Source organism: Ptychodera flava, chromosome 11 (genome assembly GCF_041260155.1).
Source record: "Ptychodera flava strain L36383 chromosome 11, AS_Pfla_20210202, whole genome shotgun sequence".
Taxonomy (NCBI): Eukaryota; Metazoa; Hemichordata; class Enteropneusta; family Ptychoderidae; genus Ptychodera; species Ptychodera flava.
Window position 1 is genome coordinate 14,230,707 of NC_091938.1, and position 14,253 is coordinate 14,244,959.

General features: G+C 35.0%; 1 protein-coding gene across 7 annotated transcripts in view; it reads right to left on the minus strand.

Moving 5' to 3' along the window:
* Positions 1-14,253, minus strand: part of LOC139143571 (solute carrier family 15 member 1-like) — a 55,860-nt gene that overhangs the window by 25,591 nt on the left and 16,016 nt on the right. For 2 of the 7 annotated variants that reach the window (XM_070714006.1, XM_070714008.1), the window contains exon 1: positions 5,871-6,009. The exons of 4 other annotated variants lie outside the window; for them this stretch is intronic. The gene's annotated coding sequence lies outside the window, so the exon portion shown is untranslated. Of the gene's footprint in view, positions 1-5,870; positions 6,010-12,227; positions 12,475-14,253 lie in introns of those variants that run through there. One more of the 7 variants, XM_070714004.1, reaches the window with a different exon arrangement.

Below are 14,253 nucleotides of genomic sequence, written 5' to 3' on the forward strand. Positions count from 1 at the left end.
TCAGCTATTCCATCATCATCTCTCATTAAAGCCAAATTGAGGTACAATTGACACATAAATATTAATAAACCCGATGATAGCACGACAGTAGAAGCCGTGGTAAGACTTCATTTGTACTGTAGCTACAATATGGCAAGTGACAATTTTACTGACTTATGGGTAATGAAATGTCATGGTGAAATGACTTCACCAGAAAGAAATAATTTATTCATGATGCCAGTAGGTGGCTTGGACATTTATCAAGATTACATTTATTGCCTGTAATGGTACTGAAACTGCGAATGATTCAGCTAAAAGATGGGCCATGATTTGTTTATGGGAAATAAATGAGATTTCACATTCGAAAATTCGCTTATATATAAATCATTGAAGTTCCGCTTGACATTTATAGTATACAGCTTTTAAGTAGTTGTACATAAATAACATATTATTCTGCACAAATTTCTTTGTTTCGCAGACGGCGTGTTGCAATCACAGACAATAGTCTCGAAAAAAATTTGAATTACCCTGATATGTAATAGTGACCTGAAAGTGAAATATACCGGTATGTAATTTTCAGAATTGGTTTCACAAGCAGTTTTACAAAATGTGTGTATGAAATTTCACTACAAATGATAATTTTAAATCAGAGATATTGTATGATCGATTATTCACAAGAGTGCAAGATTAGAAAATTTACACATTCATAGGTTTTACTGTTTTACAGCCATACAACCAGTCATGATTTTAGGATGCAACCTGGAAAAACAAAGATCATAAGACTCTTTCACCCCCACTTATCTAAAAATGGAACCAACCAAAGTACTGAAAATCATAGGGATATGTCAAAGTCTAGAGACAAAAGGGTTCCTCCTGTTCAATTGCTGGCTTTTCTTGAACTTGATCATCAAGAGACAAATGACCTCAGATGGCCTTTCAAGACAAAGTGAAATTTCACCATTTTCTCGATCAACAGTCATGTCCAGTTGAAAGTTGATAAAAATAATCTTTGTTGAAAATCTAGCATTTAAATGCAGACATTGTTGCTATGACAGACATGTATTTTAATATGGATTAATTGTGATCTGTTAATAGGAGGAAAAAAGTTGTTTTCATAACCTGTCGAGATCTAGTTGACTGTAACAATTAGATTGTCATAAATTTGCAAAATCAAAAACAAACTCTGCTGGTACTGCGTTCAACCAGCACAAAAGCTTTACAAAAATAATTATGTAAAGCTATTTTTACTTTTATCTCGTGTGACATTGTTAGTGAGGGTAGAGTAATTTCAGAACATTTAGCATATGGTATAATTTCACCTAAGATACAGAATATACAGCACACTCTATGAAAATCAAAAATATCCCCGCGAATGACCAATTTCCCACGTTTGTTCAAGAACAGTGAGCTTACAGTTTCATTTTGTGTGACGCAGAACCTGTAATTACTGGAAAAAAAAAAGTAAAATTCAGAGATGCATAATTGATCCCTTTTCTGGATCTGACTTGTATTTTCCCTGAGGGCTGCTAAACACAGTCTTGAATCTGGAAACTTTTTTGTTTTAGGAGCAAAGTTCTATTAATCCGTTATTTTTGTAGACAAAGCTTGTTTAATGTTTGATCTTATATTTAATGAATATATCCATAATTGTTAAATTGTTAATTGTTAAATTAAGAAACTAGCTACAATCTCTAATTTAAGGTAATAATTTGGCTAATTATAATTTGTAACTCACTCCTTGCAAAAATACCAACTTCCTCTGCAGTGCTTGTGTGCAATTTTTGGGACATTATCACAGGTTGATTTTGATAAAAGCCATCTGGAGATAAGAATACAGTTGCATGCTTGTCTGGAAGAATTTATCTTAACTTGGTATTTTCTGAACATAGTGGACATTTTAATCCATTTTTGAACTGAAGATTTGTTATAAATTTGCCCAAAATTGTACTGAACAGTGAAAAAAGAACCTCTATTCTCAAAATTCCTACTGAGTTTGAGCACCTAGGGAATAAAAGCCAAAGTCGGTCAAGAAGAAAATGAGCCGCTGTCGATATATGAGTGAAATTGGAGATTTTTAGCATCGCTGGTTGACAAACGGAAAATTTATTCCGCATCAACTGGCGACCTGGATCAAGGCTCTGTAAGGTATTAGGAAATAAGCTTGTTATAGGATTTAACCCATTGCCAATGAATAAGATAAATAAGATGTATGAGCTGTACCTGTATGAGCAGTCTGCAATCACAGTATAGAGAGAGTGATCAACTGCCGGATGTAGAATGCTGGAATTATATAAAGACAGGAAGGTAGCTGGAAAATGAACATTACGTATACGGAATGAGCAACCTGTTAATATTCCAGTGTGTTATTCCTTGGAAACAGACACCAAGGTGATGTTGTGGAATGATTCTCCTTGACATTTTAGCACATCCAGGGATTGTGAAAAAACAGAACATGAAACACGAGTGCTTTAATACTCTCAAGGATGTTATCTACTTGGGTTTACACGGCGTACATGACATTTTGATTTCAGATCTAGGACAACCCTTCTCGATGACACAAACTGCGCACAGAGATGGTTACCATGGTAACCAATCCCTCTGCCTACCTATCAGAAATCCTTGCACATTATTGAAGGTTGATTTCAAGCTTTATAATAGGTAAAAAAGCACATGGTAGTTCATTTTGAATCACGGCCGAGCTACAAAAGTAACAAGTGGTTTTTTGAGATCGGTGCTTCAAAATATCACCAAGTGGTTCACTGACACTTCCTGTACAATAAAATTTCACATCAAATTTGCATGAAAAATGTCAGACTACACCAGCAGATGATAAAAAATCACTTGTGCACAAAATTGAGAAATTACGGAACATCAAATTTCACTTTGGTAGTTTTTAAGTCACAGTTGTACATCTCCTTCAAAAGGGAAGCACTAACAAAATGGAAACTGGCATGATTTTGATTCAGAAAGTAAAAAACATCACACCAGATGAAGTATCTGGTGAATACGGATGTACGTCAAAAAATCATTATTTGCACTTTGTAATGGTAAAATTTCAATAGCATGCAAAAATATGCAATTATCAGTTTGACAGGAGTGATAACGTACATCAACGCCTACCGGTAATACACTGACGTTTTGACTGTGTGTCAGAAATGAAAACTGGATTTCAATCACACAGAAAACACAAGAATTCCCTTTCCTTTCCATTTGAAAAGAGGGACAAATGGCCGTTCCTAAAGAGTACTGATAACAGATGCAGACAATGTCCGATGTAGTCCATCTGTTTCAATTATCCTGACATCTTATGTCAGACGGCAATCAAGTGTAACCACGGCAAAAACACCTGCAGTCTGTGAAACGTGCAGGTTATAAATGAGAGCGTCAGTCACCTGACGTGGTGTAAATCAACGAAAATATCTAGGAAAATGATAACTAACTAAATAAACAAATAAACAAACAAATAAATACATAATTTAATTATTCATTTTATTTATCTATTTATTTATTTATTTACCGATATTTTTTTTATTTTTTGGAGTATGGGGATCTATACACTAGAAATATCAGAGGTCCTAAATTTGCTGAAAAATCACCTGATATAATCAACAATTTTGACTGTCCATCATGTTATTTAATTGGATGAAAAACGTATCTCAATGGTTTGTAATAAATCATTTTGAAAGAGTAATTTAACCCCAGAGAAGAAATGTCATTGTTCCATAGATTTTTTGGTAAAGCTACAAGGGTGGTGAGTGACTTTTATACATTTTTTTCTGAAAAAACAGAAAATCTGCCACTTGTTATATTGTTATTTATGACTTTGAGTCTAGATTTTACAATTTAGAGTCCACAATAATTGAGGCATACAGCCAGTGCTGACAGAACTAAGTCTGAGCATTTCCACACGTTCCCAGAGGAAAAGGAAAAGACATCATTGAAAGCGCTCAAACTATTGAAAATGTGGAAGGAGATATTTGCTACAATTTCAAAATGATTTCCAAATTGATACATAAAAGTGGTGATTCCGAGGAGTCTATTTTCATTATTCCTCCTTGCCTAAAGAGGATGAAAAAATTAAACTGATATCACAATTGACTATGAAGGAACTGAATTTGCCTGCCACGCATCTACACCCAAATGTATATTCTGAATAAATTGCAAAATTTTTACAAGCAATCTGAAAGCTGAGAGGCAAACAAGAGAGTTATAAAAAGCAGTTATACTGACATCTGTTATTTATTTTGTGGGACATTGAGCTGTGTGTAATGATTTCATATGTACCTACAGCTACACCATAGCAAACGTTAAAGACTAGTACACCCTATCTGCTGATCAAAAGGACAATAATACTGTGTACTGCATGGATGTATTCCTGCAGTTTAAACAGGAATACTAGGTCCTATTTGAAATTCCCTCATGTGTTGTCTATTAATTTACAATGTGTACATTGTGCCACAATATTTAAATCAATAAGTTGTTATGATAGCCATAACATTATGACTGATAAAGTCAACCATATGGCATGATGAATTTAGAATTCAGGCTTAAATTTAGCTCAAGAAGAGCTCTGTTACAGGGACATGTATGTAAATTATTCCTAGGACCTATCAAATCAATAACCCCTCATTTTTTTATTTGTTTTTTTTCCAAGTACTTATTTGCACCAACCTGTATTTCAAAAGTATATTAACTACTCTATCATGTCACTGCATGTATGTTAAAAAAATGCCGTCGTTGGCATTCAATAAAATTCAATGAATGCCCTGGTATAAAAGGGGTAAAGTTATGGAAATGACATCTTTTGATGTTGAATTGAGAATTGCCAGCATGTCAAAACATTGTTTTCAAAGCAATATCACGATTGTTGAGTCAGTACATTTTCAAGGTGTACGTACACTGCTGACTTTATTTGTAAGGTTTGGCAACAAGTCTTCAATGATTATCAAAGCAACTGATATTCTCTCCCCTCTCTCTGTCTCTACACATACATATATATATACACACATATACATACATAGACACCCCCACCCACACAGACACCCAGACACAGACATATATATATATATATATATATATATGTGTGTGTGTGTGTGTGTGTGTGTGTGTGTATGTATGTGTGTACTTGACAGTCGCTCTACACATATAAACACGTGTGTGTGTGTGTGTGTGTGTGTGTGTGTGTATATATATATATATATATATATATATATATATATATATATATATATATATATATATATATATATATATATATATATATATATATATATGACAGTCACACACATATGACAGTCACGCACGTAGTTATCTACATAGAGAGCACCATATGGTGGATACACAGCACCAGCAAATTGCGCTGCCAACCTCATCAAAAAACACAACATCAATTATTGTCATGAATTCCAAATGAACCGTCTGGTTGACCATACCTTCACTTGATTGATATGGTTACAATATTGGCTTCAAATGGTTATAAGGCCTGACACCCGAAAGTCGGGGTGTGTACATTTGTGTTTACAAACAAGGTGCAGTTCAATTTTTCCTTGTCACTTGTTGTGGCTTGGTACTCATGTTTTAATGAGGTTCCACTCTACACACCTTTGAGGAAAGCTCACACTTCTCATTTTCAGACTCACTTTGTCAAGCAGTCATGAAAACAATTTCTTATAAACCCTTTACCGATTCAGCTACCTTATATTTTGGTTGATTTCTGAATAACTATACTAAATGTGGCTGTTACAAACGTTTCATAAATTTCAGCCGATTATTAGAATCTGTTGATCTTGTCATCACTATCATCAACAATAACAATTTCACTACAGCAAACTCTGAAATGACTTATGAAATTACAGATGAATTATGGTATTATGATATAGATAGATACCTACATTGTACAGTTTGGTCACTCCTTTCTCGTTATTAACAGACCATGAGAACAATTGACTCGGCTGTCTCCATCTGACAGCTGTAGCACGAAGTGATGAAAGTGATAGTACACAGTGGGAGTTCACCACAAGGAGTCTCCCCGAACACATTACATATGCTAATTATGGAACATACCACTCTCTGCATAGGTAGGACGGAACTCAATCGCAGGGACCAATAGGCGATTAATATGTTGAAAAATACCATCATGTGCTTGAGTGAATTACAAGTAATTGCACATTTGTAGAGATGGGATTTGCTTCAACTGATAAACTGTACAGTGATGGGTGACAGTCTTCCATGCACTATGTATGGAAGGATGAATGACAGAAATCTATTTAGCTTACTTTTCACCAACTCATGTTTCAGAAAATACTGAAAATGAAAGACATCATCAAGATGAGAGAAATTGCTCTGCGTCCATTCTAAAACTAATTACTGTAGCTGTAGAGTAATAAGTTGAATATTTTTAATAAGGTGAAAGTTTTCTACAAAAAAGGGAAGTCGGCCGGCAGCATCACCGTCAATATGTTTGACAATGAACAGATTTTGCCACAGTGACAAAATCTGGTAGCGTTTTGATACAAAAATGAAACGAATACAACCACAACTGATCAAACAACTGCTTCTTTTTTATTATTAAAGGTTAGACACTTTCAGTGTTGAGACTCACCAGTTTAAAAGATCAAAGATACTGAACATCATTAGTTTTATTTGAAGGTGAACTCATTTTTTTACTCATGTTTTATTTCTTGTAGCTCATCAGCTCCATCCTTGTTGCATGCAAATATTGATTGATAAAAACCTTTTTTTCCAGTATGACTTCTTTTTCTCTATTTATGCAAAAAGTATGTGGGTGATAAAAACAAATGAAATGCAATGCAATAATCATGATGGCTCCTTTTGTACACGGAAACAGACAATGCCTAATCACGATACACTGTGATTTTGTTGTTGCCATGACAATTATTCAGAATATCATAGCGGTGTGAATGATTGCCAATTTTATCAAGGATCAGCCTGGTAGAGACCATTGTACAGTGGGGGTATGAGCCTCCATAATGATGGGACTGGTGTGGTGATTAAAATCCATGAAGGAGAGTTTGGCTGGTACCCTGACACTTGATATATACTGTGGTTGCAATGACTAATTTCAAAGTTTTTATTTTCATAAATACACCAGAATAATATGGCTATATTTAGCATTGTCAAAGCTATATTCAGTGAATATATTACATGAGAAAACAGAAAATTTGAAAGTCTCTAACACTGGCTGTATAACAGCTACGTAGAATATGATACAATTTACTTACAGAGATTATCATTCAATTCACTGCATTTTTTTACCTTTATTTACCCCTGCTCTTTTTATATGGATCAAACCGCCCTATTAAAAACAACAGGATGTACAAAATTTTGATGGAGGCAGGGTTAATCAAAAATTTGCCTCAGATGGGTTTCATTTTCCAGTATGTTTACTTTTTGTATACATAATTGAGTAGTTTTTAATTCACAGATGTGTTACATTCTGCAACTTTTCCATCCCCATTGCCTATGTGTATTGGTCAAATGTGCGATAGAAAATGATAGAATTGGGTCAAACCATTCTGATAACATGACTAAAGATGTTGCAGTATGTTGGACACTTTTGAAAAGTTCTTCTGTTGCCGACTATGCTGGCATGTTATTGAAGACTTGCGATCAAAACGACATATTTCTGGCATTTGATAATTCATAATCTGTGATACAAATCAAACTAATTGATTCCATCTCACTTGGGGGGGAGCAGGGATCCAGCTGTGCTCATATAAAGAGCAGAAACCAGCCTTTGTGGTGCCATTGCCCAGCTGAGAAGTAGTTTAAAATCAATAAATTATTTCTACCACATATCTTTGAAGGATACATCCTTGAAAACTTGATTTCTTGTATAAGACTAAATCAATGAAAAAACATCAATTAAACACACCTGATCAGGGAGCATCAATAATCTGATAGGGTAATGTTTATACACAATACAATTGACAAATTTTCCGTGTGAGGTTATCATGTGGACAAAGAGTACAGAAGTATTTATTTGCTGGGAAAAACCCTAATATTTGTAAGTACGTTGATTTTTACCAAGATTTTTTGTGATAAAATTGACAAAGCTAGCAATCAAGCTTCTAATTTTGTTAGTGGCTCTGATAATAGGATGCTCTCACGATAATTTATTTCAAGTTCTCTACACACAAGATGAGTAACCAGGCCACTGTGACACGTAACTGGATCTGACTATCAGTACCGTACAATAGCTGATGTTACAAAGCAAACCCAGTTCTCTCTGAACTCTTCCAATCTCTGCTGAAAATCCCAAATCCCATTGTGTTCAGTGATTACAAACTTGGACTAATGAACTCTTTGAGCTGCACGCCTTGCAGAGTTGGGCTGTGCGTATCGACTGACTGCAAAGTTTTGGAGATCTTGGTATTTACAAACACGACATCAATGAGTGTGTGAAAAACTTAAAACTTACAACTCTCAGCAACCAGTGACTGATTTGATAAAATGTGATGGCGAATCATTGACCAGCGTGGGCTTGCCAACTTCTCTTAGGATGGGTGCACTTGACCTTTGACCTACAGGGCAGAAATCACTATGGAAGTGGCTATACCTTCTAATTAAACATTAATATTTCACACTCGGGGCACTTAATCAATGAGAATATAATACACTTCCCACTACTCACCTGGCAGGATATGTGATGTTAGAATACTATGGTTCAAAAGTTGTGCTTATCTTTGGTGAAAAAATGTTAAATGGCAAACTTTCAGAAAAACGCCTTATTTCAAGCATATAATTGTAACTTATTCGATGTGCCTTTCATAGCTCAGTTGCTGTTCTCTGTCTACAAGCCAGATGTAAATTGAAATTCAGGAAATAAAGTTAGATCACAAGGACCAACAGAAGCATGTTGTATGATCAAAATAAAGATTTCCCAACATTCCTGCAGGCAGTTTTGTGTTCAAAGCATCAGTATAGCAGTAACTTTTGATGATTTTTTTTTCACTATTTTTCTTTCGTATGTCTACATCAGTTTCTTGTTCTACTCCTCATGAAGCAAACGTCTGGAGAGATACACAGTATTCAGCTTGTCAACTCAGCCTGTACATTAACCGGCTGATTTGTTATTGTTTACAAGTGAATTCTGGTCTGGACTAGAATTCAAACATAAACAATATAAGAATGAATTCGACATGTATTGATCCTGTGTTGACAAGCTATGTAGTAGTGGTTTTAACATGCTTTGGGGAGTTGGACAATAACTTTCTGTTGACAATCAAAACAAAATCTGTGAAAATATCATCAAAAGATACAGCTACTGGGCGTTTCAGCAGAAAAGTTGACACATTGCAGCATTCTGTTTACATGATTCACAGTGATTGGTCAGAATGGCTTAGTCTCATTCCAATAAACATTGAGATGAGTTGTTTAACAGATGTAATACAAACAGACTGACTGGCAATGAACAGATATTACAAACCAATTGGCCATGAAGACTATCTCAAAGCACAAGGACTTCAAAAAGGAGTCACCTCCTCTTTCACCATCAGTTGATATTTTGCAAACACCAAATTTTCAGAAAGAACAAGCTTTATTTGTGGCATCTAAATAATGAATCCTGTTGTGAATATGATGGTAATCTGAAGATGTTGATGATGTTGATGATGATGTTGATGATGATGATGACACTTTCCTTGGTAAATCCTTATCTCATGTCGGCAGTTTCTGAACATCCACAATAACATTTCACACTATGTACAAAACAGTTATCCATGTAACAACTGGAAATGCAGGTGTTAATGTGAACAAATTTACAATACATCACGCATGTTCACACTTTTGACTGTATATTTAAACCATTTGTTGCCCTCATCATGAGGGTAAACTTATTTTCCGCAAGCATGTCTAGGCAAGATTAACATAGTCTGTAGAAACTTAAAAAACCGCAATCATGCTAGCCTTGAAAATGTTGTATGAGACAGATTGTAAACAATGCCATGTAAATTTTCTTTTGGCTGCCTGTCTTTTCGCCATCATGACACAAGCGCCAATTTTTAATGATTTTTTAATGTTTTTTCAGAATTTGGGGTGAAAGGCATTAGTACTGCAGACTTTTGGCTCATTGCGTTACAAATTTGTAAAATAAAAAGGGTCTGATAACACATATCTTGCTTTGACAGAGATAAATTATCTGACAGTTGTTTTTTTGTAATAGAACAATGGAAAAATGACAGATATATAAGAATTTTTATGGCTTATCATTGTTTACTGAGTATTTATTTCCCTTCTAACAATCTGATGTGAGTTATGGCCATACTGGGGTCTATGCCTGAATGCATGCACATGCCTATCTGGTGGCATCTGATAAGAATCTTATAGCACTGTCATGTTATGCAAGGGATGTCAGATTGTCTGCCAAAAGCCTAAAACAAAACATTGCTGATGGCATGGGTGATACGATAACCCCACAGTGGCAGTTATATTTTAATTTATGAAAGAACATGCCAGGTGCTGAGTACAAGCGACTATGGTGGTAACTTCACAAAATTTACAATGCATATTTTGCGATATTACAGATAATTCAAACAGTAGAAAAACAAAATGATTTCCTTGTGTACCGGTAGAACATGTAAACTTCAATGTCGTTTGTTGGTAACCAACCACCTGTTGCTTACAACTTGTGGTCTACAAAGAAACTTGTCATAGAAAATAAAATGTAAATTTTCACTTTTAAAAAGTCCTTTGGAGCATTTACCATGCATTAGTTTTCAAAGTTAGTATCTCTGAACAAGACTGCGTTCTTTTGGGGACAAACCATTACTTCTTGGAAGGGTGTGGTCAACAATGACAGTCTACACACAATTAAAAATTAATTTTTTTTAGCTTTGCTTGCTTTAACAAAAAAATTATATAACATGACTAGAAAAAGGGGAATATAGAGTAAACATATCCATGCTTTCACAGATTTCTGCAAATGTGGATATCATAATTCTGATCACCCCAACCAAAGACCTAACAGTGCATCCCTTGATGACAATCATGAATCTCAACGAGAAATACGGATGACTTGCATAACACTCATGAAAATATTCCCGCCAAGCAAAAAACGCAAAGGAACCGGAGTTAAATTTTCCAAAATCTGCAACATTTTCTTTTTTCTGTTCCAAATTTTGAATTGTGTATCCTACAATTCATGACTGCTGACGTTCAAACTAAAACTAAATCCAATATGTTGTCAAAAGTTGACAAAAATATTGTTGATGGAATTTCCAACCTTGGACAAAAAGTCTGCCAAGTAGTTCTTGGCATTAAACCAGGTTGCTAAGATAATTCTGATTCAGAATATCTTCAGATGCCGACTCATTGCAAAGCAAAAAGAAACATTGTGATCTGTTGTCAGACAGCCCTGTGAAGGGCGGTGACCACTGTTTTCTGTCATTTAGTGTTGATGATGATAAGCATGATGCAAGGATTATCATAATCCACAGACTAGATATTTACATAACTGAGCCATTAGGATTCAATTTTGTAATCAAGGGAAGATTTTCACACAACATAAGTGAGGAAAACAACACTTAAGACACTTTACGGAACTTCTAGAAGAATAACTGCATCCAAGTGATGTTAACATATGGAACACAGAAAACCAAAGTTATTTCAAAGTTAAATTCTCTGGGCCGACTGTACAAGCAATGAATACTTTTGATCATCTGCACTACAACCTACAAGAAACATTTCTTAAAAAGAAAGCAAAGCTGTAAAACTATGGGTTTGACTTTACAGATCTGAACTCACATAGACGTAAAACTGGATAACTTTACGTGAGTTCAATACAAAAGTCAATCATAACATTTGATATATGTACATTTTGTAACTATACAAAACATGCAAGTCACAATCTGATGTATTTGTACAACCTGTTTGTACCTGTGTATGTCAAACTTTGCTGGAAATTAAATCCAGTACAGACTGAAAATGTCATTCTGCAATTATGAAAGCGCAAAGTTTAATTACGTAAATATATGGGTGTACCCTCCTTGAAAACCTAAATGCGCCACTCAAGACTTTGGTAATAACATCCTGTAGAATATGTAATTGAAATCCGTATCCATCATCTTAAAGTTCCAGGTTGTAAAAAAAAACTTGTAAAAATCATTTTTGACCTTTTTGTTTTTTCTTCAGTGGTATAAAAACTGTGAAATAAGCGAAAGTTCTCGACAGATGGGCTCCACAACAGAATGATGCAATTTTGTGATGACAACACAAAACTTACTACTCACAATTTTTTCCTTGAGATTCAGGAGCGCCGTTCTTCTTGGAAGCAAAACTCTCGGCATTTTCCATTGGAATATCAGCCTGTGCCTCAGATTCTGAAGTCTTAGTGGGAGGCATCCTTCAAGACTTTTAGTTTGAAACCTCGGATACAAAGTTTGTTGTTGCAAATTTTCCCCCGTTTGTGTACACTACCACAGAGTGCGTGTTCAAACCAGCAATCTAGATGCAACTGAACACCTTCAAAGTATAACTGAAGATCCTATCTACTTCCCAAGACATACGCCAGCCATCAGCCTCTTTCCAGAGCAAAATTTTCAGCATTGAAGAGCTTTTGCCTGAAGAGGGCAGTTTTTGTGGACAGACTGTGGCACCCCCTGGTAAACTGCTGTTAACTTACCCAGGCACAGACACAAATCAGCAGAACTGACAGGACAAGTAACTTTGTACAGATAAAACACTGAGTCTGTGAGAGCTCCAAACTCAACTGCCACTGACATGATTCAAATCAGGTAGAAGATGAGCTCCCTCTTTTTTTATTTCCTTTGAATATGAAGTCCTTGACCAACTTTTAAGTTTTTGCTGCTGGCAAAACAATCAATTTTGTCTCTGATATCATTCTCTGGCTTCTTTGCTTAATTCAATCTTAACTAGCTATGTCTTTTTTTGTGGTATTCACCTGAAAAAATTCAAAATATAAACTTTGAGAGCACAAAGCACAGTCTGAAGGAGCTAGTATACACAATGTACACATATCATCATTATCATCATCTCACTCCTTATCAAATTCACGGTTGCATTTATACTGCCTGAACCCTTTTCAAGTTGGTAGTTAGATCTTCTCAGCTCAAAAAAGATTAAAAAACTCTCTCTCTGCAAAATTTTTGAAAGAACCTAGGATGAGAAACAAACCTACATACGGTATCATTGGTCCATTAGATACACGCCACGCTATCATCTGGTCTTTATACAAACTATAAAATTACCTAAGCTGATGATCTACAATTGATGATATGAGTACATTTTACCATCTGACATGTTGCTTTCTGGCTTCAATAGCAAAAACTTAACAACTTTTTCACATTTTCTTTATCAGAAGGTTTGCATTTCATGTGTACCATGGAGTACCTGATGGTGGCTGTCAAGTAAGGTCTTTAAATCAGTGCCCCTTTTGTGTGACTTGCAATATTTATGGTACTTTCAACAATTGAAGCTATGTCAATTTTGTTAACCTTTTGAGTGCTGTATTTTTTCCCATCAAAATTTTAGTGCAGCATTTTACCAATTTTTATGAACTTTTCTGTAATTTTTCTGATAATTTTGGACCAAATGAACACAACATTTCATTGGCTACAGTTTTTTATCAAAATTTTGGCAAAAATCTAACAAAAATTAACTTAGGTATATTTTAGAAAGGTAACAAAAATTGATGTTGGTGCTCAAAGGGTTAATGTTACCACACCATACTAAGACCAACGGTGGAAAGAGTAATGTAAAAGTCAATATCATTACATGAGAAATTCACATTTAAATTTACATTGATAGAGTTAATGAAATTGCAAAAGATTCTAACTGGTGTTTATGGCTTGCAAATTTTCACTCACGACAAAATATCTTTTACTTTCAAACTTTCAAACTATGACAGAATGGATAGGCACCATGTATCCTGGGTAACTCTCACAGAATTTGCCACCTCAGCTCAAAATTCCTTGTAACCCACTTTTCTCTCCCATCCGACTCTCTAGAACATAACACCCATGTGGTTTTCTCTCACGAATGTGTACAAAGATAAGAAATACATTGTCAGATATAGCGCACTGAAACTATGACACTTTTGCAGGGCAAATGAATTCCCATAATTGCACGTACTACCTTTGACCTGGACTCTTGCATTAAAGGCGCACTGCGAGATTTTGAGTTTGGTTGAAATTTTATGGTGAAAAGTACACCTTGTAGATTAGAAATGGGTATGTGAACGATATTAGTAATAATAATGATAATTTTAATCATAATAATTTTATTGCATAACAACAC